Here is a 27,613-nt window from a genome sequence, read left to right as displayed (position 1 = left end):
ACCAATTAAGGCGGGGGGTGGGGTGGAACGAGCAGCTGTCTACCCTTAGCAGGAGGGCTCCTGATTACATACCTCTCCTGCTGCTGCTGCTGCTGGCTGTCCAGCAGCAGACTGAAGGTGGCTGCTGCTGTGCACAGGTATATAAAGGCTCAGAGCCTATTATGACACGCGCAGCCAGCGTTCCATTGCCACATTCCATCTACTGCAGGCAGGATACCTGGCTGGCTGAATGTCGCTGAGAAGCTCACAGAGACCGCCATAAGCAACAGTTTAACAGAATGCCACAGACTAATCAACCAAACTTTTTGGGTTGGGTTCTCTTTTATAGTCTGCAGGCATTAAATGAAAGAAGTCAGTGTTCCAGCAGAAGGAGACGACGTTTCAGAAAAGGCATTGTAGCAAACCAAAAAAGAAATTTTAAGCGCAGCAGAGTAACCAGCGCACATACCTGTTAGCTCAGGTGAGTTTAAAAGGCTGCTGTTGATAACAAGGGCATTTGCTAAATAGATGGTGTGTGTGCAACAATATACTGAAAGGTCAATTATATTGTGCAGCTTATCTCACCACCTGTAGTTATTTAGGTGAAAGCTCCAAAATGCTTGCCTAATATGTCTGTTTATCCAAAAGGAAGTAAAAAGGGAGAGCTAGAAAGATAGCATTGCATCACATTACATGGCAATGCAATGCACAGTTGCTGAAGTTGAACCAAAATGAGCTTGTAATCTGGCTTCTGCAACTTTGAACATGAAAAATCCAATGAGGAGAAGAAAAGCAAAGCCAAAGAGTCCATCCCCAAATCCGACAAACAAGCAAAATGAACAAAAAACATTGAATTCAATTCTTTCTGATTTTAGAAACTGCATTAAAGAAGGGGTGCACCGGTCCTGGAGATACTGCAATACCAGGTCAATGCGTGGAGTGGACAGAGCAAGCTCTTTTTCCATCTCCCTGTTCTAAAAATCCATTTAATATATGGTCCCCAGATAGGGGACGTATCAGATATTAAACTGATAAGATCAGATACTACACTTGATCTTAGCCAAAAGGCCGAGAAGCGATAACCAGAATTGGTTTCAAACTACGGAGCCACCCAAGGATCCTGAAAAGTCCATTTGTGGAGATGAGCTCCTGGACTCCCGTTAAGAAGACATGTTGTCAACCTCTAGATCCCTTACATGCCTGCACTTTTCGGCTTGCTGCTGCTGCAATCCACGCGTTTTAGATCTGCATAACTCCAGCTCTTTAAACACAGCACCTTCACCCCCTGCTGTTCCCACCCGCCTCAACACCGTTGGAAGGGAGGAGAACCAATTAAGGCGGGGGGTGGGGTGGAACGAGCAGCTGTCTACCCTTAGCAGGAGGGCTCCTGATTACATACCTCTCCTGCTGCTGCTGCTGCTGGCTGTCCAGCAGCAGACTGAAGGTGGCTGCTGCTGTGCACAGGTATATAAAGGCTCAGAGCCTATTATGACACGCGCAGCCAGCGTTCCATTGCCACATTCCATCTACTGCAGGCAGGATACCTGGCTGGCTGAATGTCGCTGAGAAGCTCACAGAGACCGCCATAAGCAACAGTTTAACAGAATGCCACAGACTAATCAACCAAACTTTTTGGGTTGGGTTCTCTTTTATAGTCTGCAGGCATTAAATGAAAGAAGTCAGTGTTCCAGCAGAAGGAGACAACGTTTCAGAAAAGGCATTGTAGCAAACCAAAAAAGAAATTTTAAGCGCAGCAGAGTAACCAGCGCACATACCTGTTAGCTCAGGTGAGTTTAAAAGGCTGCTGTTGATAACAAGGGCATTTGCTAAATAGATGGTGTGTGTGCAACAATATACTGAAAGGTCAATTATATTGTGCAGCTTATCTCACCACCTGTAGTTATTTAGGTGAAAGCTCCAAAATGCTTGCCTAATATGTCTGTTTATCCAAAAGGAAGTAAAAAGGGAGAGCTAGAAAGATAGCATTGCATCACATTACATGGCAATGCAATGCACAGTTGCTGAAGTTGAACCAAAATGAGCTTGTAATCTGGCTTCTGCAACTTTGAACATGAAAAATCCAATGAGGAGAAGAAAAGCAAAGCCAAAGAGTCCATCCCCAAATCCGACAAACAAGCAAAATGAACAAAAAACATTGAATTCAATTCTTTCTGATTTTAGAAACTGCATTAAAGAAGGGGTGCACCGGTCCTGGAGATACTGCAATACCAGGTCAATGCGTGGAGTGGACAGAGCAAGCTCTTTTTCCATCTCCCTGTTCTAAAAATCCATTTAATATATGGTCCCCAGATAGGGGACGTATCAGATATTAAACTGATAAGAACAGATACTACACTTGATCTTAGCCAAAAGGCCGAGAAGCGATAACCAGAATTGGTTTCAAACTACGGAGCCACCCAAGGATCCTGAAAAGTCCATTTGTGGAGATGAGCTCCTGGACTCCCGTTAAGAAGACATGTTGTCAACCTCTAGATCCCTTACATGCCTGCACTTTTCGGCTTGCTGCTGCTGCAATCCACGCGTTTTAGATCTGCATAACTCCACCTCTTTAAACACAGCACCTTCACCCCCTGCTGTTCCCACCCGCCTCAACACCGTTGGAAGGGAGGAGAACCAATTAAGGCGGGGGGTGGGGTGGAACGAGCAGCTGTCTACCCTTAGCAGGAGGGCTCCTGATTACATACCTCTCCTGCTGCTGCTGCTGCTGGCTGTCCAGCAGCAGACTGAAGGTGGCTGCTGCTGTGCACAGGTATATAAAGGCTCAGAGCCTATTATGACACGCGCAGCCAGCGTTCCATTGCCACATTCCATCTACTGCAGGCAGGATACCTGGCTGGCTGAATGTCGCTGAGAAGCTCACAGAGACCGCCATAAGCAACAGTTTAACAGAATGCCACAGACTAATCAACCAAACTTTTTGGGTTGGGTTCTCTTTTATAGTCTGCAGGCATTAAATGAAAGAAGTCAGTGTTCCAGCAGAAGGAGACAACGTTTCAGAAAAGGCATTGTAGCAAACCAAAAAAGAAATTTTAAGCGCAGCAGAGTAACCAGCGCACATACCTGTTAGCTCAGGTGAGTTTAAAAGGCTGCTGTTGATAACAAGGGCATTTGCTAAATAGATGGTGTGTGTGCAACAATATACTGAAAGGTCAATTATATTGTGCAGCTTATCTCACCACCTGTAGTTATTTAGGTGAAAGCTCCAAAATGCTTGCCTAATATGTCTGTTTATCCAAAAGGAAGTAAAAAGGGAGAGCTAGAAAGATAGCATTGCATCACATTACATGGCAATGCAATGCACAGTTGCTGAAGTTGAACCAAAATGAGCTTGTAATCTGGCTTCTGCAACTTTGAACATGAAAAATCCAATGAGGAGAAGAAAAGCAAAGCCAAAGAGTCCATCCCCAAATCCGACAAACAAGCAAAATGAACAAAAAACATTGAATTCAATTCTTTCTGATTTTAGAAACTGCATTAAAGAAGGGGTGCACCGGTCCTGGAGATACTGCAATACCAGGTCAATGCGTGGAGTGGACAGAGCAAGCTCTTTTTCCATCTCCCTGTTCTAAAAATCCATTTAATATATGGTCCCCAGATAGGGGACGTATCAGATATTAAACTGATAAGAACAGATACTACACTTGATCTTAGCCAAAAGGCCGAGAAGCGATAACCAGAATTGGTTTCAAACTACGGAGCCACCCAAGGATCCTGAAAAGTCCATTTGTGGAGATGAGCTCCTGGACTCCCGTTAAGAAGACATGTTGTCAACCTCTAGATCCCTTACATGCCTGCACTTTTTGGCTTGCTGCTGCTGCAATCCACGCGTTTTAGATCTGCATAACTCCACCTCTTTAAACACAGCACCTTCACCCCCTGCTGTTCCCACCCGCCTCAACACCGTTGGAAGGGAGGAGAACCAATTAAGGCGGGGGGTGGGGTGGAACGAGCAGCTGTCTACCCTTAGCAGGAGGGCTCCTGATTACATACCTCTCCTGCTGCTGCTGCTGCTGGCTGTCCAGCAGCAGACTGAAGGTGGCTGCTGCTGTGCACAGGTATATAAAGGCTCAGAGCCTATTATGACATGCGCAGCCAGCGTTCCATTGCCACATTCCATCTACTGCAGGCAGGATACCTGGCTGGCTGAATGTCGCTGAGAAGCTCACAGAGACCGCCATAAGCAACAGTTTAACAGAATGCCACAGACTAATCAACCAAACTTTTTGGGTTGGGTTCTCTTTTATAGTCTGCAGGCATTAAATGAAAGAAGTCAGTGTTCCAGCAGAAGGAGACAACGTTTCAGAAAAGGCATTGTAGCAAACCAAAAAAGAAATTTTAAGCGCAGCAGAGTAACCAGCGCACATACCTGTTAGCTCAGGTGAGTTTAAAAGGCTGCTGTTGATAACAAGGGCATTTGCTAAATAGATGGTGTGTGTGCAACAATATACTGAAAGGTCAATTATATTGTGCAGCTTATCTCACCACCTGTAGTTATTTAGGTGAAAGCTCCAAAATGCTTGCCTAATATGTCTGTTTATCCAAAAGGAAGTAAAAAGGGAGAGCTAGAAAGATAGCATTGCATCACATTACATGGCAATGCAATGCACAGTTGCTGAAGTTGAACCAAAATGAGCTTGTAATCTGGCTTCTGCAACTTTGAACATGAAAAATCCAATGAGGAGAAGAAAAGCAAAGCCAAAGAGTCCATCCCCAAATCCGACAAACAAGCAAAATGAACAAAAAACATTGAATTCAATTCTTTCTGATTTTAGAAACTGCATTAAAGAAGGGGTGCACCGGTCCTGGAGATACTGCAATACCAGGTCAATGCGTGGAGTGGACAGAGCAAGCTCTTTTTCCATCTCCCTGTTCTAAAAATCCATTTAATATATGGTTCCCAGATAGGGGACGTATCAGATATTAAACTGATAAGAACAGATACTACACTTGATCTTAGCCAAAAGGCCGAGAAGCGATAACCAGAATTGGTTTCAAACTACGGAGCCACCCAAGGATCCTGAAAAGTCCATTTGTGGAGATGAGCTCCTGGACTCCCGTTAAGAAGACATGTTGTCAACCTCTAGATCCCTTACATGCCTGCACTTTTCGGCTTGCTGCTGCTGCAATCCACGCGTTTTAGATCTGCATAACTCCACCTCTTTAAACACAGCACCTTCACCCCCTGCTGTTCCCACCCGCCTCAACACCGTTGGAAGGGAGGAGAACCAATTAAGGCGGGGGGTGGGGTGGAACGAGCAGCTGTCTACCCTTAGCAGGAGGGCTCCTGATTACATACCTCTCCTGCTGCTGCTGCTGCTGGCTGTCCAGCAGCAGACTGAAGGTGGCTGCTGCTGTGCACAGGTATATAAAGGCTCAGAGCCTATTATGACACGCGCAGCCAGCGTTCCATTGCCACATTCCATCTACTGCAGGCAGGATACCTGGCTGGCTGAATGTCGCTGAGAAGCTCACAGAGACCGCCATAAGCAACAGTTTAACAGAATGCCACAGACTAATCAACCAAACTTTTTGGGTTGGGTTCTCTTTTATAGTCTGCAGGCATTAAATGAAAGAAGTCAGTGTTCCAGCAGAAGGAGACAACGTTTCAGAAAAGGCATTGTAGCAAACCAAAAAAGAAATTTTAAGCGCAGCAGAGTAACCAGCGCACATACCTGTTAGCTCAGGTGAGTTTAAAAGGCTGCTGTTGATAACAAGGGCATTTGCTAAATAGATGGTGTGTGTGCAACAATATACTGAAAGGTCAATTATATTGTGCAGCTTATCTCACCACCTGTAGTTATTTAGGTGAAAGCTCCAAAATGCTTGCCTAATATGTCTGTTTATCCAAAAGGAAGTAAAAAGGGAGAGCTAGAAAGATAGCATTGCATCACATTACATGGCAATGCAATGCACAGTTGCGGAGGTTGAACCAAAATGAGCTTGTAATCTGGCTTCTGCAACTTTGAACATGAAAAATCCAATGAGGAGAAGAAAAGCAAAGCCAAAGAGTCCATCCCCAAATCCGACAAACAAGCAAAATGAACAAAAAACATTGAATTCAATTCTTTCTGATTTTAGAAACTACATTAAAGAAGGGGTGCACCGGTCCTGGAGATACTGCAATACCAGGTCAATGCGTGGAGTGGACAGAGCAAGCTCTTTTTCCATCTCCCTGTTCTAAAAATCCATTTAATATATGGTCCCCAGATAGGGGACGTATCAGATATTAAACTGATAAGAACAGATTTTTTTCTTTTTCATTTTGTTCTTATATTTCAGTTGTTATTTCTCTTCTAATATTTCTCTTGCCTTATAATCTGTTCATGCTACAAGGTTCCACAGATGAAAGTTCCATAGACTCTTGGCTCTTTTTTTCCCAATTCTCTTCAGATCTAACAGGTAATAAATATATATTTCACTTAGTGCTAATTTTATGCATTCACTTTCACTTATAAAATCTCTTTTAAAAAGCAATATGTTTCGGACTTTCCATAGCGCATTCTTTATTCCATTTATCATTATCCAAATGACTCTTTCTTTTTCTTTTGATTGACATGTAAAATTTCCATATAAAACTTCTTCGTGATTTAAAAACTTAAGACCAGTAACAAACTTTAAGAGACTTCCAACTTCTTTCCAGACATTTTGGGCATAAAAACAGTTCCAAAAGGTGTGTAAAACTGTTTCCTCTCTAACACAGCCTGTTCTAGGGCATCTTGCAGTATTGCACAATCCCCTTCTGTGTTGAAAAAATCTAACAGGAACACATTCTTGCACTATTGCCCATGCCAAGTCTTTATATTCATTTGTTAGATAAGGTGCATAAGTCATTCTCCAAATTCTTCCACTTTTAGTGTATGTAAAGTTTGCCACTGCTGTCATCGTTTCTTTTCTCTTTGTCTCTAGAGCCAGTCTTCTTGAATTTGACAGCATCTCCACATCTACTTCAGGTAAGTTATAAAGTCTAATTGTTTTTTCTAGTAAGACATATTGTTTTGGCGGTGTAATTAGGACAGGAGAATTTGGGGGCAATGTTATCCACTTTCTTTTCCTAAAGATATCTCCAGCTGCATATCTTAAGTAGAAAGACCAATGAGTTCTTAGATTGGTCATTTTGAAGCAAAAACTAAAGAACTTTAGGTACAAAATTTTTTTGATATTTGGGATATTCTTTCCACCATATTTATGCTGCTTGTACATTGTCTCTCTTCGAACCTTCTCCATTTTTGATCCCCACAGAAAAAGAAAAATTTGTCTCTGGAGAAACTTTACTGTGTTCTCATTCGGGGGGTACACCATACTTAAAAACAACATTATCGGCAACAACAAAGACTTAATGATCAAGTTTTTACCTTCCATTGATAATTTTCTGAGTTTCCATAAACTTATCTTCTTTTGCATTTTCTCCTTCACCAACTGCCAACTTTCTTCTCCATCATTCTTTTTTGTAAACACAACACCTAAAATTTTGATCTTATCACTTCTTATTTTAAGTTGAGGAATCTGCGCATCTGACCAATCACCGAATCCAAGACATTCGCTCTTCTCCAAGTTCAGTTTGAAGGCAGATGCTAAACAGAAAAAATCAGTAGTTCTTACTGCTCTTCTCAGCGATTGTTCTGAGTCGCACAGGATCGTGATGTCATCCATGTACCCCAGTGACTTAGTACTTAGTCCATTTCCACCTGGTATGGGTACACCTTTCACCATCTTATCTTTCCTCAACATTGCCAGTAGAGGCTCGATTGCGCAGATAAAGAGCAGAGGCGAAAGTGGGCATCCTTGTTTGACGCCCGACTTTAGAACAACTTCTGAAGATAAAAAACCATTAATTAAAATCCTGCTAAAACTTCCATCATATAAAAGTGCAATGTGCTTAATAAAAACATCCGGGAATTTCATTTTCTTTAACACAGAATACAGGTACTTATGAGAGACTCTGTCGTACGCTTTCTGGAAATCAAGGGACAGAAGAGCTAGCTTTTGCTTCCTCTCTTGCTGATACCAAATTGCGTCCCGTATAATATTCAAGTTTTCTGCAATTGTACGACCAGGCACACCACATACCTGATCAGGATGCACGACCTTCTCTATCACCTTCTTCATTCTGTTCACCATGATTTTTGCCATAATTTTATAATCTACGTTGAGTAACGTGATTGGTCTCCAGTTCTCTAGATTAGTCTTATCTCCTTTTTTAAAAAGCAGGGTGACCACACCACTTCTCCAAGATTCAGGCAATTTGTCACATAAAAAGACAGCTTTAAAAATCTCAAACAGGTCGTCTTTTAAAATCTCCCAAAAAGTAAGATAAAATTCAATTTGTAGTCCGTCAGTACCCGGTGTTTTTCCTCTAGAAAAGCTTTTGATTGCACTTAGCAGTTCTTCTTCACAGATATCTTCAATCAACAACTCTTGATCTTGCTTTTCAAGGTGATTCTGCAATGAATTAAGAGCATCAGGTAAAAAATCAGCGTCAATTTTCTTTTCGCTAAAAAGATTTTGATAAAAAGTTTGCGCTTTGTCCAACAGTCCATCTTTAGTTGTTTCACCATCAAGTTCTTTAATTAATTCTTTGGGTTCTAAAGATTTTTTGAAAAAGAACCTGGAACATGTTTCATTTTTTTCCATATGTTCTACCTTGGCGTTGAAAATTATTTCTTTGCCTTTCTGTTCAATTGCTTTTTTAATGTCTTCTTTGACTTGTAAAATAACATCCTCCATATCTATCCCTGCATTTCTGAGTTTGTAACCTGTTTGCAGTTTTGTATTCAGGTCTTTAAACCATTTCTGATTCTGTCTGGCCTTCCTTTTGCCAGCTAAGAGAAAAAAATGTCTAATTTGAGACTTCACATACTCCCACCATTCTAGAATTCTTTTGTAATAATGTTTTTTCCCCTGTAGTTTTTTATAAAATTTCAAAAATTCCTCTTTTATACTTTCATCTTCCAGCAGCAGAGTGTTCAACTTCCAGACACCTCGCCCTTTCTCTAGACTGGGCAATTCCAAGTGAGTAATTAACGTTTTGTGGTCAGAAAAGATGTTACCTGTTAGATCCACTTTATTCACTTTAAAACTCTGTGATGTCAGAACAAAGTCAATTCTTGATTTTAGAAGATTGTTCTCCCAAGTGTATCCTGGTTCAGAGGTATTCTTTACTCTCCAGACATCATTCAGGCAAGTATCGTCGATTAGATTTTTTAACTGCATCTCAGTTTTGTCTTTCCTTCTAGTACCTGATGTCCTATTTTCATCAGACCGGATACAATTGAAGTCACCGCCAACCACAGTTGGTGTAGGACCAGGTATAAAGAGTTTGATGATATCTAATAAACTGGATCTTTCCTCTTTAATCGGAGATGCATAAACATTAATCAGCTTGAACTCGGATCCACAGTAACTCACATTAACAACTAGTGCACGTCCAGGTTCAACTTCAGTGAACGAGGTAACCTTAAAGTCTTTGTTTTTAAACAGGACGCCAACACCAGTAGCACGCGATCCATTTTCACCGGACCAGATGGAAGGTCCGTTCGCCCAATCTTCCCTTAGTTTGTTATAGTTAGGGTCATGGTCAATGCCGCATTCTTGAAGTAAAAAAATATCAGCATCTAAAGTCATCAGGTAAGAAAATAAAGCAGCTCTCTTGACAGAGCCCTTTAAACTCCTCACATTTAGTGAGGTAATTTTGAGTGTAGCCATAAATCATTTAAACAGAGCTTGAGTCCGTATCTGACATGAATCCGACCGGGGTAGAGGGACCCGCAGAAACGTCCGTGTCTGAGAATTCCTCGATGTTCACCGGATCAGATGGGTTTACAGGTTTAGGAACTGAGATGATCGGTTTAGGTGAGTAATTAGGGAGGACTATTTTCAAACGCCCAGCAGGTCTTTTGCTGGCGCTCTCTCCCTTAAACAAACTCGACTTCTCCTTTTTCCTTTTCCTCAAAACCTCCACGTCAATGTTAATCTCCTCCTCCTCCTCACCACCAGCCTCCTTAGAAGACTCCTCTCCCATCTCCACTTCAGACTCAGCTGGATTCTCCTCCACCACATGACCATCTGGACTCTCCGACCAATCCTTGAGAACAATGCTATCCCCAGGCGGGTCCCCAGCAGTGTCCTTGGGCGGATCCCCAGAAGGGTTCCCGGGAGGGTCCTTGGATTTGTCTGTTTGTTCTTCAGGACTGGACCGCTTCGGAGGGGCTCCCCCCCGAGCTGCATCTGCATAGCTGAAGGTCTTTTTTCTCAACGGACAATCCCGAAAAGAGTGCCCAGGGATACGGCAGATATTACAGATCATCTGATTTGGGCAGTTCAGAGTGACATGTCCTTTTTGATAGCACTTCTTGCAAAGAGCGTTCTCCTCCTTGCAGCTCTCAAAGGAATGCCCAAAGTCCATACATTTTCTGCAGAAGATAGGCATCCCTGGATAGAAGAGTCTTCCTCTCTCTCTGCCAATCAGGAAGCTCTGAGGCGGATGAATGAGTCCACCAATTCCCAAACCTTCTCTCAGCTTCACGATGAACTTGTATTTTCCGGTCCACAACCTCTCAGAGTTCATGATTTTGTGAGAAAAGTGGACCTCAGAGCAATAGTTATGCAGAAACGCAGCCACATCCTTTTCAGAGACATGCGGATTGCTCATATGAACCCCCACAGACTTCTCTTCTGCCAGGCAGAGGGTCACAAAACACAGTCCTTTAAGATCTTCCTCCTGAAGTCTCAGCTTGATCTGATGGTAAAAATTCTGAGATGCCACTTCAGAGGTCAGGGTAAGCACAAAGCGTCCAGGAGCATCTTGAAGTGCCAGAATGTTCTCCCTTTTCACCTGCAGGATCTCAAGCAGGACCTTCCTCACGAAGAAAGACAGGGAGAACTTGTCACGGGCTCGCTCTTCAACTTCAATCTTGAAAGAGTTCTTGATCTTCAAGTCGCCAGCTCCAGCAGAACGGAGAGTAGCCGATGTCGCCATCGCCATATTCAGATAAGTCGATCGCCTTCTTGGTTCTCTTCAGCACGCACACCCCCTATAGCAGCAGGAGGCTTAAGACAGTAGAACTGCCGATGCCTCAAGGCCGAGGATGCGATAGGCTTTGGAGTCTTCCAGCAACAACACTTGGTCGTAGCCAAAAGGCCGAGAAGCGATAACCAGAATTGGTTTCAAACTACGGAGCCACCCAAGGATCCTAAAAAGTCCATTTGTGGAGATGAGCTCCTGGACTCCCGTTAAGAAGACATGTTGTCAACCTCTAGATCCCTTACATGCCTGCACTTTTCGGCTTGCTGCTGCTGCAATCCACGCGTTTTAGATCTGCATAACTCCACCTCTTTAAACACAGCACCTTCACCCCCTGCTGTTCCCACCCGCCTCAACACCGTTGGAAGGGAGGAGAACCAATTAAGGCGGGGGGTGGGGTGGAACGAGCAGCTGTCTACCCTTAGCAGGAGGGCTCCTGATTACATACCTCTCCTGCTGCTGCTGCTGCTGGCTGTCCAGCAGCAGACTGAAGGTGGCTGCTGCTGTGCACAGGTATATAAAGGCTCAGAGCCTATTATGACACGCGCAGCCAGCGTTCCATTGCCACATTCCATCTACTGCAGGCAGGATACCTGGCTGGCTGAATGTCGCTGAGAAGCTCACAGAGACCGCCATAAGCAACAGTTTAACAGAATGCCACAGACTAATCAACCAAACTTTTTGGGTTGGGTTCTCTTTTATAGTCTGCAGGCATTAAATGAAAGAAGTCAGTGTTCCAGCAGAAGGAGACAACGTTTCAGAAAAGGCATTGTAGCAAACCAAAAAAGAAATTTTAAGCGCAGCAGAGTAACCAGCGCACATACCTGTTAGCTCAGGTGAGTTTAAAAGGCTGCTGTTGATAACAAGGGCATTTGCTAAATAGATGGTGTGTGTGCAACAATATACTGAAAGGTCAATTATATTGTGCAGCTTATCTCACCACCTGTAGTTATTTAGGTGAAAGCTCCAAAATGCTTGCCTAATATGTCTGTTTATCCAAAAGGAAGTAAAAAGGGAGAGCTAGAAAGATAGCATTGCATCACATTACATGGCAATGCAATGCACAGTTGCTGAAGTTGAACCAAAATGAGCTTGTAATCTGGCTTCTGCAACTTTGAACATGAAAAATCCAATGAGGAGAAGAAAAGCAAAGCCAAAGAGTCCATCCCCAAATCCGACAAACAAGCAAAATGAACAAAAAACATTGAATTCAATTCTTTCTGATTTTAGAAACTGCATTAAAGAAGGGGTGCACCGGTCCTGGAGATACTGCAATACCAGGTCAATGCGTGGAGTGGACAGAGCAAGCTCTTTTTCCATCTCCCTGTTCTAAAAATCCATTTAATATATGGTCCCCAGATAGGGGACGTATCAGATATTAAACTGATAAGAACAGATACTACACTTGATCTTAGCCAAAAGGCCGAGAAGCGATAACCAGAATTGGTTTCAAACTACGGAGCCACCCAAGGATCCTGAAAAGTCCATTTGTGGATATGAGCTCCTGGACTCCCGTTAAGAAGACATGTTGTCAACCTCTAGATCCCTTACATGCCTGCACTTTTCGGCTTGCTGCTGCTGCAATCCACGCGTTTTAGATCTGCATAACTCCACCTCTTTAAACACAGCACCTTCACCCCCTGCTGTTCCCACCCGCCTCAACACCGTTGGAAGGGAGGAGAACCAATTAAGGCGGGGGGTGGGGTGGAACGAGCAGCTGTCTACCCTTAGCAGGAGGGCTCCTGATTACATACCTCTCCTGCTGCTGCTGCTGCTGGCTGTCCAGCAGCAGACTGAAGGTGGCTGCTGCTGTGCACAGGTATATAAAGGCTCAGAGCCTATTATGACACGCGCAGCCAGCGTTCCATTGCCACATTCCATCTACTGCAGGCAGGATACCTGGCTGGCTGAATGTCGCTGAGAAGCTCACAGAGACCGCCATAAGCAACAGTTTAACAGAATGCCACAGACTAATCAACCAAACTTTTTGGGTTGGGTTCTCTTTTATAGTCTGCAGGCATTAAATGAAAGAAGTCAGTGTTCCAGCAGAAGGAGACAACGTTTCAGAAAAGGCATTGTAGCAAACCAAAAAAGAAATTTTAAGCGCAGCAGAGTAACCAGCGCACATACCTGTTAGCTCAGGTGAGTTTAAAAGGCTGCTGTTGATAACAAGGGCATTTGCTAAATAGATGGTGTGTGTGCAACAATATACTGAAAGGTCAATTATATTGTGCAGCTTATCTCACCACCTGTAGTTATTTAGGTGAAAGCTCCAAAATGCTTGCCTAATATGTCTGTTTATCCAAAAGGAAGTAAAAAGGGAGAGCTAGAAAGATAGCATTGCATCACATTACATGGCAATGCAATGCACAGTTGCTGAAGTTGAACCAAAATGAGCTTGTAATCTGGCTTCTGCAACTTTGAACATGAAAAATCCAATGAGGAGAAGAAAAGCAAAGCCAAAGAGTCCATCCCCAAATCCGACAAACAAGCAAAATGAACAAAAAACATTGAATTCAATTCTTTCTGATTTTAGAAACTGCATTAAAGAAGGGGTGCACCGGTCCTGGAGATACTGCAATACCAGGTCAATGCGTGGAGTGGACAGAGCAAGCTCTTTTTCCATCTCCCTGTTCTAAAAATCCATTTAATATATGGTCCCCAGATAGGGGACGTATCAGATATTAAACTGATAAGAACAGATACTACACTTGATCTTAGCCAAAAGGCCGAGAAGCGATAACCAGAATTGGTTTCAAACTACGGAGCCACCCAAGGATCCTGAAAAGTCCATTTGTGGAGATGAGCTCCTGGACTCCCGTTAAGAAGACATGTTGTCAACCTCTAGATCCCTTACATGCCTGCACTTTTCGGCTTGCTGCTGCTGCAATCCACGCGTTTTAGATCTGCATAACTCCACCTCTTTAAACACAGCACCTTCACCCCCTGCTGTTCCCACCCGCCTCAACACCGTTGGAAGGGAGGAGAACCAATTAAGGCGGGGGGTGGGGTGGAACGAGCAGCTGTCTACCCTTAGCAGGAGGGCTCCTGATTACATACCTCTCCTGCTGCTGCTGCTGCTGGCTGTCCAGCAGCAGACTGAAGGTGGCTGCTGCTGTGCACAGGTATATAAAGGCTCAGAGCCTATTATGACACGCGCAGCCAGCGTTCCATTGCCACATTCCATCTACTGCAGGCAGGATACCTGGCTGGCTGAATGTCGCTGAGAAGCTCACAGAGACCGCCATAAGCAACAGTTTAACAGAATGCCACAGACTAATCAACCAAACTTTTTGGGTTGGGTTCTCTTTTATAGTCTGCAGGCATTAAATGAAAGAAGTCAGTGTTCCAGCAGAAGGAGACAACGTTTCAGAAAAGGCATTGTAGCAAACCAAAAAAGAAATTTTAAGCGCAGCAGAGTAACCAGCGCACATACCTGTTAGCTCAGGTGAGTTTAAAAGGCTGCTGTTGATAACAAGGGCATTTGCTAAATAGATGGTGTGTGTGCAACAGTATACTGAAAGGTCAATTATATTGTGCAGCTTATCTCACCACCTGTAGTTATTTAGGTGAAAGCTCCAAAATGCTTGCCTAATATGTCTGTTTATCCAAAAGGAAGTAAAAAGGGAGAGCTAGAAAGATAGCATTGCATCACATTACATGGCAATGCAATGCACAGTTGCTGAAGTTGAACCAAAATGAGCTTGTAATCTGGCTTCTGCAACTTTGAACATGAAAAATCCAATGAGGAGAAGAAAAGCAAAGCCAAAGAGTCCATCCCCAAATCCGACAAACAAGCAAAATGAACAAAAAACTTTGAATTCAATTCTTTCTGATTTTAGAAACTGCATTAAAGAAGGGGTGCACCGGTCCTGGAGATACTGCAATACCAGGTCAATGCGTGGAGTGGACAGAGCAAGCTCTTTTTCCATCTCCCTGTTCTAAAAATCCATTTAATATATGGTCCCCAGATAGGGGACGTATCAGATATTAAACTGATAAGAACAGATACTACACTTGATCTTAGCCAAAAGGCCGAGAAGCGATAACCAGAATTGGTTTCAAACTACGGAGCCACCCAAGGATCCTGAAAAGTCCATTTGTGGAGATGAGCTCCTGGACTCCCGTTAAGAAGACATGTTGTCAACCTCTAGATCCCTTACATGCCTGCACTTTTCGGCTTGCTGCTGCTGCAATCCACGCGTTTTAGATCTGCATAACTCCACCTCTTTAAACACAGCACCTTCACCCCCTGCTGTTCCCACCCGCCTCAACACCGTTGGAAGGGAGGAGAACCAATTAAGGCGGGGGGTGGGGTGGAACGAGCAGCTGTCTACCCTTAGCAGGAGGGCTCCTGATTACATACCTCTCCTGCTGCTGCTGCTGCTGGCTGTCCAGCAGCAGACTGAAGGTGGCTGCTGCTGTGCACAGGTATATAAAGGCTCAGAGCCTATTATGACATGCGCAGCCAGCGTTCCATTGCCACATTCCATCTACTGCAGGCAGGATACCTGGCTGGCTGAATGTCGCTGAGAAGCTCACAGAGACCGCCATAAGCAACAGTTTAACAGAATGCCACAGACTAATCAACCAAACTTTTTGGGTTGGGTTCTCTTTTATAGTCTGCAGGCATTAAATGAAAGAAGTCAGTGTTCCAGCAGAAGGAGACAACGTTTCAGAAAAGGCATTGTAGCAAACCAAAAAAGAAATTTTAAGCGCAGCAGAGTAACCAGCGCACATACTTTTTAGCTTAGGTGAGTTTAAAAGGCTGCTGTTGATAACAAGGGCATTTGCTAAATAGATGGTGTGTGTGCAACAATATACTGAAAGGTCAATTATATTGTGCAGCTTATCTCACCACCTGTAGTTATTTAGGTGAAAGCTCCAAAATGCTTGCCTAATATGTCTGTTTATCCAAAAGGAAGTAAAAAGGGAGAGCTAGAAAGATAGCATTGCATCACATTACATGGCAATGCAATGCACAGTTGCTGAAGTTGAACCAAAATGAGCTTGTAATCTGGCTTCTGCAACTTTGAACATGAAAAATCCAATGAGGAGAAGAAAAGCAAAGCCAAAGAGTCCATCCCCAAATCCGACAAACAAGCAAAATGAACAAAAAACATTGAATTCCATTCTTTCTGATTTTAGAAACTGCATTAAAGAAGGGGTGCACCGGTCCTGGAGATACTGCAATACCAGGTCAATGCGTGGAGTGGACAGAGCAAGCTCTTTTTCCATCTCCCTGTTCTAAAAATCCATTTAATATATGGTCCCCAGATAGGGGACGTATCAGATATTAAACTGATAAGAACAGATACTACACTTGATCTTAGCCAAAAGGCCGAGAAGCGATAACCAGAATTGGTTTCAAACTACGGAGCCACCCAAGGATCCTGAAAAGTCCATTTGTGGAGATGAGCTCCTGGACTCCCGTTAAGAAGACATGTTGTCAACCTCTAGATCCCTTACATGCCTGCACTTTTCGGCTTGCTGCTGCTGCAATCCACGCGTTTTAGATCTGCATAACTCTACCTCTTTAAACACAGCACCTTCACCCCCTGCTGTTCCCACCCGCCTCAACACCGTTGGAAGGGAGGAGAACCAATTAAGGCGGGGGGTGGGGTGGAACGAGCAGCTGTCTACCCTTAGCAGGAGGGCTCCTGATTACATACCTCTCCTGCTGCTGCTGCTGCTGGCTGTCCAGCAGCAGACTGAAGGTGGCTGCTGCTGTGCACAGGTATATAAAGGCTCAGAGCCTATTATGACACGCGCAGCCAGCGTTCCATTGCCACATTCCATCTACTGCAGGCAGGATACCTGGCTGGCTGAATGTCGCTGAGAAGCTCACAGAGACCGCCATAAGCAACAGTTTAACAGAATGCCACAGACTAATCAACCAAACTTTTTGGGTTGGGTTCTCTTTTATAGTCTGCAGGCATTAAATGAAAGAAGTCAGTGTTCCAGCAGAAGGAGACAACGTTTCAGAAAAGGCATTGTAGCAAACCAAAAAAGAAATTTTAAGCGCAGCAGAGTAACCAGCGCACATACCTGTTAGCTCAGGTGAGTTTAAAAGGCTGCTGTTGATAACAAGGGCATTTGCTAAATAGATGGTGTGTGTGCAACAATATACTGAAAGGTCAATTATATTGTGCAGCTTATCTCACCACCTGTAGTTATTTAGGTGAAAGCTCCAAAATGCTTGCCTAATATGTCTGTTTATCCAAAAGGAAGTAAAAAGGGAGAGCTAGAAAGATAGCATTGCATCACATTACATGGCAATGCAATGCACAGTTGCTGAAGTTGAACCAAAATGAGCTTGTAATCTGGCTTCTGCAACTTTGAACATGAAAAATCCAATGAGGAGAAGAAAAGCAAAGCCAAAGAGTCCATCCCCAAATCCGACAAACAAGCAAAATGAACAAAAAACATTGAATTCAATTCTTTCTGATTTTAGAAACTGCATTAAAGAAGGGGTGCACCGGTCCTGGAGATACTGCAATACCAGGTCAATGCGTGGAGTGGACAGAGCAAGCTCTTTTTCCATCTCCCTGTTCTAAAAATCCATTTAATATATGGTCCCCAGATAGGGGACGTATCAGATATTAAACTGATAAGAACAGATACTACACTTGATCTTAGCCAAAAGGCCGAGAAGCGATAACCAGAATTGGTTTCAAACTACGGAGCCACCCAAGGATCCTGAAAAGTCCATTTGTGGAGATGAGCTCCTGGACTCCCGTTAAGAAGACATGTTGTCAACCTCTAGATCCCTTACATGCCTGCACTTTTCGGCTTGCTGCTGCTGCAATCCACGCGTTTTAGATCTGCATAACTCCACCTCTTTAAACACAGCACCTTCACCCCCTGCTGTTCCCACCCGCCTCAACACCGTTGGAAGGGAGGAGAACCAATTAAGGCGGGGGGTGGGGTGGAACGAGCAGCTGTCTACCCTTAGCAGGAGGGCTCCTGATTACATACCTCTCCTGCTGCTGCTGCTGCTGGCTGTCCAGCAGCAGACTGAAGGTGGCTGCTGCTGTGCACAGGTATATAAAGGCTCAGAGCCTATTATGACACGCGCAGCCAGCGTTCCATTGCCACATTCCATCTACTGCAGGCAGGATACCTGGCTGGCTGAATGTCGCTGAGAAGCTCACAGAGACCGCCATAAGCAACAGTTTAACAGAATGCCACAGACTAATCAACCAAACTTTTTGGGTTGGGTTCTCTTTTATAGTCTGCAGGCATTAAATGAAAGAAGTCAGTGTTCCAGCAGAAGGAGACAACGTTTCAGAAAAGGCATTGTAGCAAACCAAAAAAGAAATTTTAAGCGCAGCAGAGTAACCAGCGCACATACCTGTTAGCTCAGGTGAGTTTAAAAGGCTGCTGTTGATAACAAGGGCATTTGCTAAATAGATGGTGTGTGTGCAACAATATACTGAAAGGTCAATTATATTGTGCAGCTTATCTCACCACCTGTAGTTATTTAGGTGAAAGCTCCAAAATGCTTGCCTAATATGTCTGTTTATCCAAAAGGAAGTAAAAAGGGAGAGCTAGAAAGATAGCATTGCATCACATTACATGGCAATGCAATGCACAGTTGCTGAAGTTGAACCAAAATGAGCTTGTAATCTGGCTTCTGCAACTTTGAACATGAAAAATCCAATGAGGAGAAGAAAAGCAAAGCCAAAGAGTCCATCCCCAAATCCGACAAACAAGCAAAATGAACAAAAAACATTGAATTCAATTCTTTCTGATTTTAGAAACTGCATTAAAGAAGGGGTGCACCGGTCCTGGAGATACTGCAATACCAGGTCAATGCGTGGAGTGGACAGAGCAAGCTCTTTTTCCATCTCCCTGTTCTAAAAATCCATTTAATATATGGTCCCCAGATAGGGGACGTATCAGATATTAAACTGATAAGAACAGATACTACACTTGATCTTAGCCAAAAGGCCGAGAAGCGATAACCAGAATTGGTTTCAAACTACGGAGCCACCCAAGGATCCTGAAAAGTCCATTTGTGGAGATGAGCTCCTGGACTCCCGTTAAGAAGACATGTTGTCAACCTCTAGATCCCTTACATGCCTGCACTTTTCGGCTTGCTGCTGCTGCAATCCACGCGTTTTAGATCTGCATAACTCCACCTCTTTAAACACAGCACCTTCACCCCCTGCTGTTCCCACCCGCCTCAACACCGTTGGAAGGGAGGAGAACCAATTAAGGCGGGGGGTGGGGTGGAACGAGCAGCTGTCTACCCTTAGCAGGAGGGCTCCTGATTACATACCTCTCCTGCTGCTGCTGCTGCTGGCTGTCCAGCAGCAGACTGAAGGTGGCTGCTGCTGTGCACAGGTATATAAAGGCTCAGAGCCTATTATGACACGCGCAGCCAGCGTTCCATTTCCACATTCCATCTACTGCAGGCAGGATACCTGGCTGGCTGAATGTCGCTGAGAAGCTCACAGAGACCGCCATAAGCAACAGTTTAACAGAATGCCACAGACTAATCAACCAAACTTTTTGGGTTGGGTTCTCTTTTATAGTCTGCAGGCATTAAATGAAAGAAGTCAGTGTTCCAGCAGAAGGAGACAACGTTTCAGAAAAGGCATTGTAGCAAACCAAAAAAGAAATTTTAAGCGCAGCAGAGTAACCAGCGCACATACCTGTTAGCTCAGGTGAGTTTAAAAGGCTGCTGTTGATAACAAGGGCATTTGCTAAATAGATGGTGTGTGTGCAACAATATACTGAAAGGTTAATTATATTGTGCAGCTTATCTCACCACCTGTAGTTATTTAGGTGAAAGCTCCAAAATGCTTGCCTAATATGTCTGTTTATCCAAAAGGAAGTAAAAAGGGAGAGCTAGAAAGATAGCATTGCATCACATTACATGGCAATGCAATGCACAGTTGCTGAAGTTGAACCAAAATGAGCTTGTAATCTGGCTTCTGCAACTTTGAACATGAAAAATCCAATGAGGAGAAGAAAAGCAAAGCCAAAGAGTCCATCCCCAAATCCGACAAACAAGCAAAATGAACAAAAAACATTGAATTCAATTCTTTCTGATTTTAGAAACTGCATTAAAGAAGGGGTGCACCGGTCCTGGAGATACTGCAATACCAGGTCAATGCGTGGAGTGGACAGAGCAAGCTCTTTTTCCATCTCCCTGTTCTAAAAATCCATTTAATATATGGTCCCCAGATAGGGGACGTATCAGATATTAAACTGATAAGAACAGATACTACACTTGATCTTAGCCAAAAGGCCGAGAAGCGATAACCAGAATTGGTTTCAAACTACGGAGCCACCCAAGGATCCTGAAAAGTCCATTTGTGGAGATGAGCTCCTGGACTCCCGTTAAGAAGACATGTTGTCAACCTCTAGATCCCTTACATGCCTGCACTTTTCGGCTTGCTGCTGCTGCAATCCACGCGTTTTAGATCTGCATAACTCCACCTCTTTAAACACAGCACCTTCACCCCCTGCTGTTCCCACCCGCCTCAACACCGTTGGAAGGGAGGAGAACCAATTAAGGCGGGGGGTGGGGTGGAACGAGCAGCTGTCTACCCTTAGCAGGAGGGCTCCTGATTACATACCTCTCCTGCTGCTGCTGCTGCTGGCTGTCCAGCAGCAGACTGAAGGTGGCTGCTGCTGTGCACAGGTATATAAAGGCTCAGAGCCTATTACGACACGCGCAGCCAGCGTTCCATTGCCACATTCCATCTACTGCAGGCAGGATACCTGGCTGGCTGAATGTCGCTGAGAAGCTCACAGAGACCGCCATAAGCAACAGTTTAACAGAATGCCACAGACTAATCAACCAAACTTTTTGGGTTGGGTTCTCTTTTATAGTCTGCAGGCATTAAATGAAAGAAGTCAGTGTTCCAGCAGAAGGAGACAACGTTTCAGAAAAGGCATTGTAGCAAACCAAAAAAGAAATTTTAAGCGCAGCAGAGTAACCAGCGCACATACCTGTTAGCTCAGGTGAGTTTAAAAGGCTGCTGTTGATAACAAGGGCATTTGCTAAATAGATGGTGTGTGTGCAACAATATACTGAAAGGTCAATTATATTGTGCAGCTTATCTCACCACCTGTAGTTATTTAGGTGAAAGCTCCAAAATGCTTGCCTAATATGTCTGTTTATCCAAAAGGAAGTAAAAAGGGAGAGCTAGAAAGATAGTGTAGCACCCTGAGGATTCGGCTGCTACAGGGGTATTGCACCTCAACCCAGAGGTGTGATATTCCACTCCCGGGCAAGGATGGAGTGTGGATCTGAGCTCGGTAGGCTGCATGCACTACACACATCCCATTTCCGAGGAGCAGACCGACGGTACTCCCACTTAGAAATGTGCAGGTACGACCGAGTCTGTTCCTGGCTGGAGTGGGAGGGGGGTGGAACATCCCATGTAGTGTAGGGGCAGATAGGGGGTGCAGTCTGGGTAGAGATAGGAGCTCATTGGGTGCTGGTCACCTGAGCTCACACATAGAGGGTGTATATAAGGTGGGCACCAACTAAGAACAGGGTCAGATGCAGAGAACAAGTCAGGAGCAGAGGAGAAGAAGGACCCAGAGTGAGAGAGGAGAAGAGAGAGAAAGACCCAGAGGGGGAAACAGCAGAGAGGACCCAAGAACCCAAATTAAAGCACCGGGTGAGGAGTCGGCATCAGGGTACCGGAACCCAAGCTGGTGGGGGTAAAAACATTCCCCAGCCAGAGACCGGAGACCGTGGGCAGCGTTTGCCACGGTCACCCACCACATCCACCCCGAAGGCACACCACATGAAGGGTCAGGGAACCCAGGGCCAAGGGTGTCCCAACAGAAGGCCCGAGGGAGCTGGACCTAGGTGGATCACTGGTGGGGACGGCCAGAGAACGGGACAGAAGGAGAGCTCAGGGCCACGCTCCGGACTTGTTTGGGGGTTGGCTGGATCCAGGACCTGGTGGACGCAGCACGGCTCGGGTGGTCACTCGAAGCTGGAGTGACCAGTACAACATCTGCAGTAAGTAAACACCCTTAACTGCACAACCCGACTCTGTCTTCATTGCCGTCTGCACTGCACCACCACAACCCCCATCCTCTGCACCTGTCCCCTCTGAGGCTATACCCCTCCCGTTGGGGGTTATCCCACCAAGCTGCGCACCCACCATCAGCCTCAGCGGACCCTGCTGCAGCGGCGGCCACAGTGACCGCATCACAACGGGTGGCGTAGTCGACACAAAAGAACTCTTAATAACATCTGTAGGACTGCCACATAACACTGAGTTTGACGCCCTGGGCACGGGCCGGGTCACAGCCGCTCGGAGACTACAACCCCCCATCTGTTCCGGTGCCGGGTATTCCCCTCAAAAAGGAATATGTCCCAGGGGGCGCGTCAATAGCATTGCATCACATTACATGGCAATGCAATGCACAGTTGCTGAAGTTGAACCAAAATGAGCTTGTAATCTGGCTTCTGCAACTTTGAACATGAAAAATCCAATGAGGAGAAGAAAAGCAAAGCCAAAGAGTCCATCCCCAAATCCGACAAACAAGCAAAATGAACAAAAAACATTGAATTCAATTCTTTCTGATTTTAGAAACTGCATTAAAGAAGGGGTGCACCGGTCCTGGAGATACTGCAATACCAGGTCAATGCGTGGAGTGGACAGAGCAAGCTCTTTTTCCATCTCCCTGTTCTAAAAATCCATTTAATATATGGTCCCCAGATAGGGGACGTATCAGATATTAAACTGATAAGAACAGATACTACACTTGATCTTAGCCAAAAGGCCGAGAAGCGATAACCAGAATTGGTTTCAAACTACGGAGCCACCCAAGGATCCTGAAAAGTCCATTTGTGGAGATGAGCTCCTGGACTCCCGTTAAGAAGACATGTTGTCAACCTCTAGATCCCTTACATGCCTGCACTTTTCGGCTTGCTGCTGCTGCAATCCACGCGTTTTAGATCTGCATAACTCCACCTCTTTAAACACAGCACCTTCACCCCCTGCTGTTCCCACCCGCCTCAACACCGTTGGAAGGGAGGAGAACCAATTAAGGCGGGGGGTGGGGTGGAACGAGCAGCTGTCTACCCTTAGCAGGAGGGCTCCTGATTACATACCTCTCCTGCTGCTGCTGCTGCTGGCTGTCCAGCAGCAGACTGAAGGTGGCTGCTGCTGTGCACAGGTATATAAAGGCTCAGAGCCTATTATGACACGCGCAGCCAGCGTTCCATTGCCACATTCCATCTACTGCAGGCAGGATACCTGGCTGGCTGAATGTCGCTGAGAAGCTCACAGAGACCGCCATAAGCAACAGTTTAACAGAATGCCACAGACTAATCAACCAAACTTTTTGGGTTGGGGTCTCTTTTATAGTCTGCAGGCATTAAATGAAAGAAGTCAGTGTTCCAGCAGAAGGAGACAACGTTTCAGAAAAGGCATTGTAGCAAACCAAAAAAGAAATTTTAAGCGCAGCAGAGTAACCAGCGCACATACCTGTTAGCTCAGGTGAGTTTAAAAGGCTGCTGTTGATAACAAGGGCATTTGCTAAATAGATGGTGTGTGTGCAACAATATACTGAAAGGTCAATTATATTGTGCAGCTTATCTCACCACCTGTAGTTATTTAGGTGAAAGCTCCAAAATGCTTGCCTAATATGTCTGTTTATCCAAAAGGAAGTAAAAAGGGAGAGCTAGAAAGATAGCATTGCATCACATTACATGGCAATGCAATGCACAGTTGCTGAAGTTGAACCAAAATGAGCTTGTAATCTGGCTTCTGCAACTTTGAACATGAAAAATCCAATGAGGAGAAGAAAAGCAAAGCCAAAGAGTCCATCCCCAAATCCGACAAACAAGCAAAATGAACAAAAAACATTGAATTCAATTCTTTCTGATTTTAGAAACTGCATTAAAGAAGGGGTGCACCGGTCCTGGAGATACTGCAATACCAGGTCAATGCGTGGAGTGGACAGAGCAAGCTCTTTTTCCATCTCCCTGTTCTAAAAATCCATTTAATATATGGTCCCCAGATAGGGGACGTATCAGATATTAAACTGATAAGAACAGATTTTTTTTTTTTTTTTTTTTTTTCTCCTCAGACGAGGAAATTCCACAGTCTATGAAAACCAGACAAAGGAAAATTCCATCAAAACAGCTGCGTCAAATCCAATACGCAATTTGCTGTCCCCATCATCATCGGAAATATTTATTTCATATTTCAAAACAACAATAACAAAAATCAAGAGGTACTAACAATATATCTCCACTTTTTAACTTTCCATATTCCCTCTGCATCCACTTCCCCTCTCCTCTTTTTGTCCCATAGGAAACACACATACATCTTCCCCAAAATCACCTTCACACTATCCTTTACAGCAATTTCCTTCCTTTTAAACACATACACATTCCTCACATCCCATAACACTTCCTTTATACATGCAAGCATCAACCACAAGACTCTTTCCTTCGTCCCATCACATATTCCCAAACCAAACATAAACAACTCAAAAGACAACAAATTCACACCACACAATTCTTTACACAAAGGCCCCATTCTCCCAATCACATCTCTAGCATACTGGCAATTCCAAAAAACATGCAACACACTTTCCCTTCCACCACAGCCATTTCTTGGACACATTTCACTCCTCACCAAACCTCTATTCCTCTGAAACTCTCTCACAGGTAATACTCCATGTAAAGACTGCCACACAACTTCACTCTGTTTGTTGGTCATACCACTCATCCGCACTTTCTTCCAAACCTTCTGCACATCACCACCCCTAACCATATTTATTCCACATTCTACCTCTCTACATTCAATCATCCTATACACAGCCTTCTTATTCTCCAGCAATCTCACATCTGCATCACACAGTTCATACCTCACCAAAAACTTATAAACCCACACATACCATACAGGCACCTCAAAAGCAATCGGACATCGCAAATCCCTTTCTTGCCACTTTAAACGAAACAAATACGCTCCAAATAAATACCTACACATAGATGAAAACTTTCCATCCGCCCTAATCACTTTCAAAACAAACACAACGATATTCACACCAAAAAACACGTCCAAATTCGGAAAACCCAAACCACCTTTTTCCACTCTTTTAACCAAAATTTCTCTCCTAGCTCTCTCCATTTTCGAGTTCCACAAAAAAACAAATAAAATTCTATTCAAGCTTCTCATACACATATATCCTGGTGGAAATACTACCGCAATATATAAAAATATTGGCAACACCACACTCTTAACAATTAAAATCTTCCCAAAAAAGGATAAACTCCTCAATTTCCAAAAATTCAACTTCTGCTCAACTTTTCCTTTCGCATCATCCCAACTTTCTTTCCCATCCAAACTCTCTGAAAACTTCACACCCAAAACTTTAATAGGTCCATTCACTACATTCACACCTACATCCCTACTTAAACTTCCGCCTCCAAAACCCTTACACTCACTCTTTTCCCAATTCACTTTAAACGCAGATGCACCACAAAAAATAGACACTAACAACTTCACCCGCCTCACCGAACATTCAGAATCACATAATACACACACGTCATCCATATAACCACTCACTTTCCATTCTTTTCCTCCACCTCCCGGCACTTGCACACCACGAATTACCTTATCTTTCCTCAGCATACACAACAATGGCTCAATTGCACAAATAAATGCTACAGGGGACAAAGGACACCCCTGTCGCACACCCGAAAACACATTCACTTTCCTACCCACATACCCATTCATTAAAACACAGCTATAAACACCCGCATACAAACTTCTCACTCGCCCAACAAAATCAGCCGGAAAACCCATTTTTAACAACACTCTGAACAAAAAACCATGCGACAACCTATCATAAGCCTTTTCAAAATCCAAACTTAACAAAAATACACTCTTCTTACGACCCATGCAATCCCATAGACAATCTCTTAACATACACACACACTCATGAATCCGCCTCCCAGGTACCGCACAACACTGCTCATCCCCAATCACACTCTCTATCACATCACGCATCCTATTAGCCATAAGTTTTGCATAGATTTTATAATCACAATTAAGTAACGTTATTGGCCTCCAATTCCTCAGACTTTTCAAATCCCCTTTCTTAGGAATTAACACAACCATACCTGCACGCATACTCTCAGCCACCTCCATGTTTCCCCACATATACTTACATACATCCACAAAGTCCTTACCAATCACACCCCACATCACACGATAAAATTCTACTGGGAGGCCATCCTCCCCCGGCGTCTTATTCAAAGCCATACTACACATAACCTTCCATACCTCATCACCAGTCACCTCACCCATCACTCTCTCTCTTTCTGCTTCACTCAACTTACTCTCTAACACACTCAAAACATCATTCTCCAAACATTCATCCCTCTGTTTCACTGCATACAGATCCTCATAAAACTTAGCCACCTCTTCACACATATCCTCTCCACTCACCTCACTTCCATCTGCTCCATACACCACGCTCATACTCTGTTTCTTTCCAAAAACTTTTTTAAAGAAAAACCGAGAACATTTCTCATCCTTCTCCATCTTATCAATCTTTGCCCTAAACACTATGCTTCTCCCTCTCTCCAACAAAAACTCACTAATCTCCTTTTTTACCTCTAAAATATCCTCCTCCACCTCAACTCCTCCTTCCCTTAACTTATACAAAACGCTCAACCGCGCGTTCAGTTTAACAAAACTCTCTCTTTTAATTGCTGCATACTTGTATCCTAAATTTTTAAAGAACATTTTTGTTTGTTTCTTCACCCAGTCCCACCACTCACAAACATTCCCAAACTCATTTTTATGCTTACACCATTCTTCATACCGCCTTTCATACTCCTTTCTCACATCTTCATTCTCTAACAGTTTAACATTTAACTTCCACAATCCTCTCCCAAACACTCCATCAACTTTTATATCCAACTCACACAACATACACACATGATCTGAAAAAAGAACGTTTTCCTGCCTATAATTAACAGAAACCATATTTTTAGAAATAAAACAATAATCCAATCTGGATTGTACCCTACCACTCTCAGAAAAGAAAGTGTTCAACAAAGGATTCATGTTACACACGCGCTGCATATCACACAACCCAAAATCATTCACTAACTCCAATAATGCTTTCCCAGACACATCCACATTCACTCTCCCCACATCACAGTTCATATCACCCACAATTACCACAGGTATTCTTCCTGGAACAAAAAGCTTAATTTTTTCAAATAAATTTTTGCGCTCATTTTTTTCAACTGGCGCATAAACATTAATAACACAAAACTTTACATTCTTGTATACAAAATTAGCAAGGATACATCTCCCCACCTCAATAACCAAATAATCACTCAAAACAACCTCCCTTCCTTTAACCAAAATACCCACACCATCATTCTTATTACATGCACTCCCCGACCACACAGACGCTCCATAAGACCATTCATCCCCTTTCACACCATCCACTACCCCACATTCTTGTAAACAAAAAATAGATGCATTTTGCATAGCTAAAAACTCAAAAATAGCAGCTCTTCTTACTTTACTTTTAAACACTCTTACGTTTTGGGACACTATGGTAAATCCCATAATACTT

At 43.9% G+C, this 27,613-nt stretch overlaps 14 non-coding genes across 14 annotated transcripts; all 14 read right to left on the bottom strand.

Annotated features, from left to right (window-relative positions):
* Nucleotides 1-868: 868 nt before the first annotated feature.
* LOC141235703 (U2 spliceosomal RNA) lies at nt 869-1,059 on the bottom strand. The gene has a single exon (XR_012301470.1). It is a non-coding gene; the product is annotated as a U2 spliceosomal RNA (small nuclear RNA).
* Nucleotides 1,060-2,174: 1,115 nt separating this feature from the next.
* LOC141235498 (U2 spliceosomal RNA) lies at nt 2,175-2,365 on the bottom strand. Its single transcript, XR_012301271.1, has one exon. It is a non-coding gene; the product is annotated as a U2 spliceosomal RNA (small nuclear RNA).
* Nucleotides 2,366-3,480: 1,115 nt separating this feature from the next.
* LOC141235497 (U2 spliceosomal RNA) lies at nt 3,481-3,671 on the bottom strand. The gene has a single exon (XR_012301270.1). It is a non-coding gene; the product is annotated as a U2 spliceosomal RNA (small nuclear RNA).
* Nucleotides 3,672-4,786: 1,115 nt separating this feature from the next.
* LOC141235700 (U2 spliceosomal RNA) lies at nt 4,787-4,977 on the bottom strand. Its single transcript, XR_012301467.1, has one exon. It is a non-coding gene; the product is annotated as a U2 spliceosomal RNA (small nuclear RNA).
* A 1,115-nt stretch (nt 4,978-6,092) lies between these two features.
* LOC141235768 (U2 spliceosomal RNA) lies at nt 6,093-6,274 on the bottom strand. The gene has a single exon (XR_012301529.1). It is a non-coding gene; the product is annotated as a U2 spliceosomal RNA (small nuclear RNA).
* Nucleotides 6,275-12,264: 5,990 nt separating this feature from the next.
* LOC141235495 (U2 spliceosomal RNA) lies at nt 12,265-12,455 on the bottom strand. The gene has a single exon (XR_012301268.1). It is a non-coding gene; the product is annotated as a U2 spliceosomal RNA (small nuclear RNA).
* A 1,115-nt stretch (nt 12,456-13,570) lies between these two features.
* On the bottom strand, nt 13,571-13,761 carry LOC141235494 (U2 spliceosomal RNA). The gene has a single exon (XR_012301267.1). It is a non-coding gene; the product is annotated as a U2 spliceosomal RNA (small nuclear RNA).
* A 1,115-nt stretch (nt 13,762-14,876) lies between these two features.
* Nucleotides 14,877-15,067, bottom strand: LOC141235493 (U2 spliceosomal RNA). Its single transcript, XR_012301266.1, has one exon. It is a non-coding gene; the product is annotated as a U2 spliceosomal RNA (small nuclear RNA).
* A 1,115-nt stretch (nt 15,068-16,182) lies between these two features.
* LOC141235492 (U2 spliceosomal RNA) lies at nt 16,183-16,373 on the bottom strand. Its single transcript, XR_012301265.1, has one exon. It is a non-coding gene; the product is annotated as a U2 spliceosomal RNA (small nuclear RNA).
* A 1,115-nt stretch (nt 16,374-17,488) lies between these two features.
* Nucleotides 17,489-17,679, bottom strand: LOC141235491 (U2 spliceosomal RNA). The gene has a single exon (XR_012301264.1). It is a non-coding gene; the product is annotated as a U2 spliceosomal RNA (small nuclear RNA).
* A 1,115-nt stretch (nt 17,680-18,794) lies between these two features.
* LOC141235490 (U2 spliceosomal RNA) lies at nt 18,795-18,985 on the bottom strand. The gene has a single exon (XR_012301263.1). It is a non-coding gene; the product is annotated as a U2 spliceosomal RNA (small nuclear RNA).
* A 1,115-nt stretch (nt 18,986-20,100) lies between these two features.
* On the bottom strand, nt 20,101-20,291 carry LOC141235489 (U2 spliceosomal RNA). Its single transcript, XR_012301262.1, has one exon. It is a non-coding gene; the product is annotated as a U2 spliceosomal RNA (small nuclear RNA).
* A 2,313-nt stretch (nt 20,292-22,604) lies between these two features.
* On the bottom strand, nt 22,605-22,795 carry LOC141235488 (U2 spliceosomal RNA). The gene has a single exon (XR_012301261.1). It is a non-coding gene; the product is annotated as a U2 spliceosomal RNA (small nuclear RNA).
* Nucleotides 22,796-23,910: 1,115 nt separating this feature from the next.
* LOC141235771 (U2 spliceosomal RNA) lies at nt 23,911-24,104 on the bottom strand. Its single transcript, XR_012301532.1, has one exon. It is a non-coding gene; the product is annotated as a U2 spliceosomal RNA (small nuclear RNA).
* Nucleotides 24,105-27,613: the final 3,509 nt, after the last annotated feature.

This window comes from Phyllobates terribilis, unplaced genomic scaffold (genome assembly GCF_046119375.1).
Source record: "Phyllobates terribilis strain yellow unplaced genomic scaffold, ASM4611937v1 Scaffold_682__1_contigs__length_827410, whole genome shotgun sequence".
In the NCBI taxonomy this organism is placed as follows: Eukaryota; Metazoa; Chordata; class Amphibia; order Anura; family Dendrobatidae; genus Phyllobates; species Phyllobates terribilis.
The sequence above is the reverse complement of the archived record's forward strand: the minus strand, read 5'-3'. Positions and strand labels throughout refer to the sequence as shown.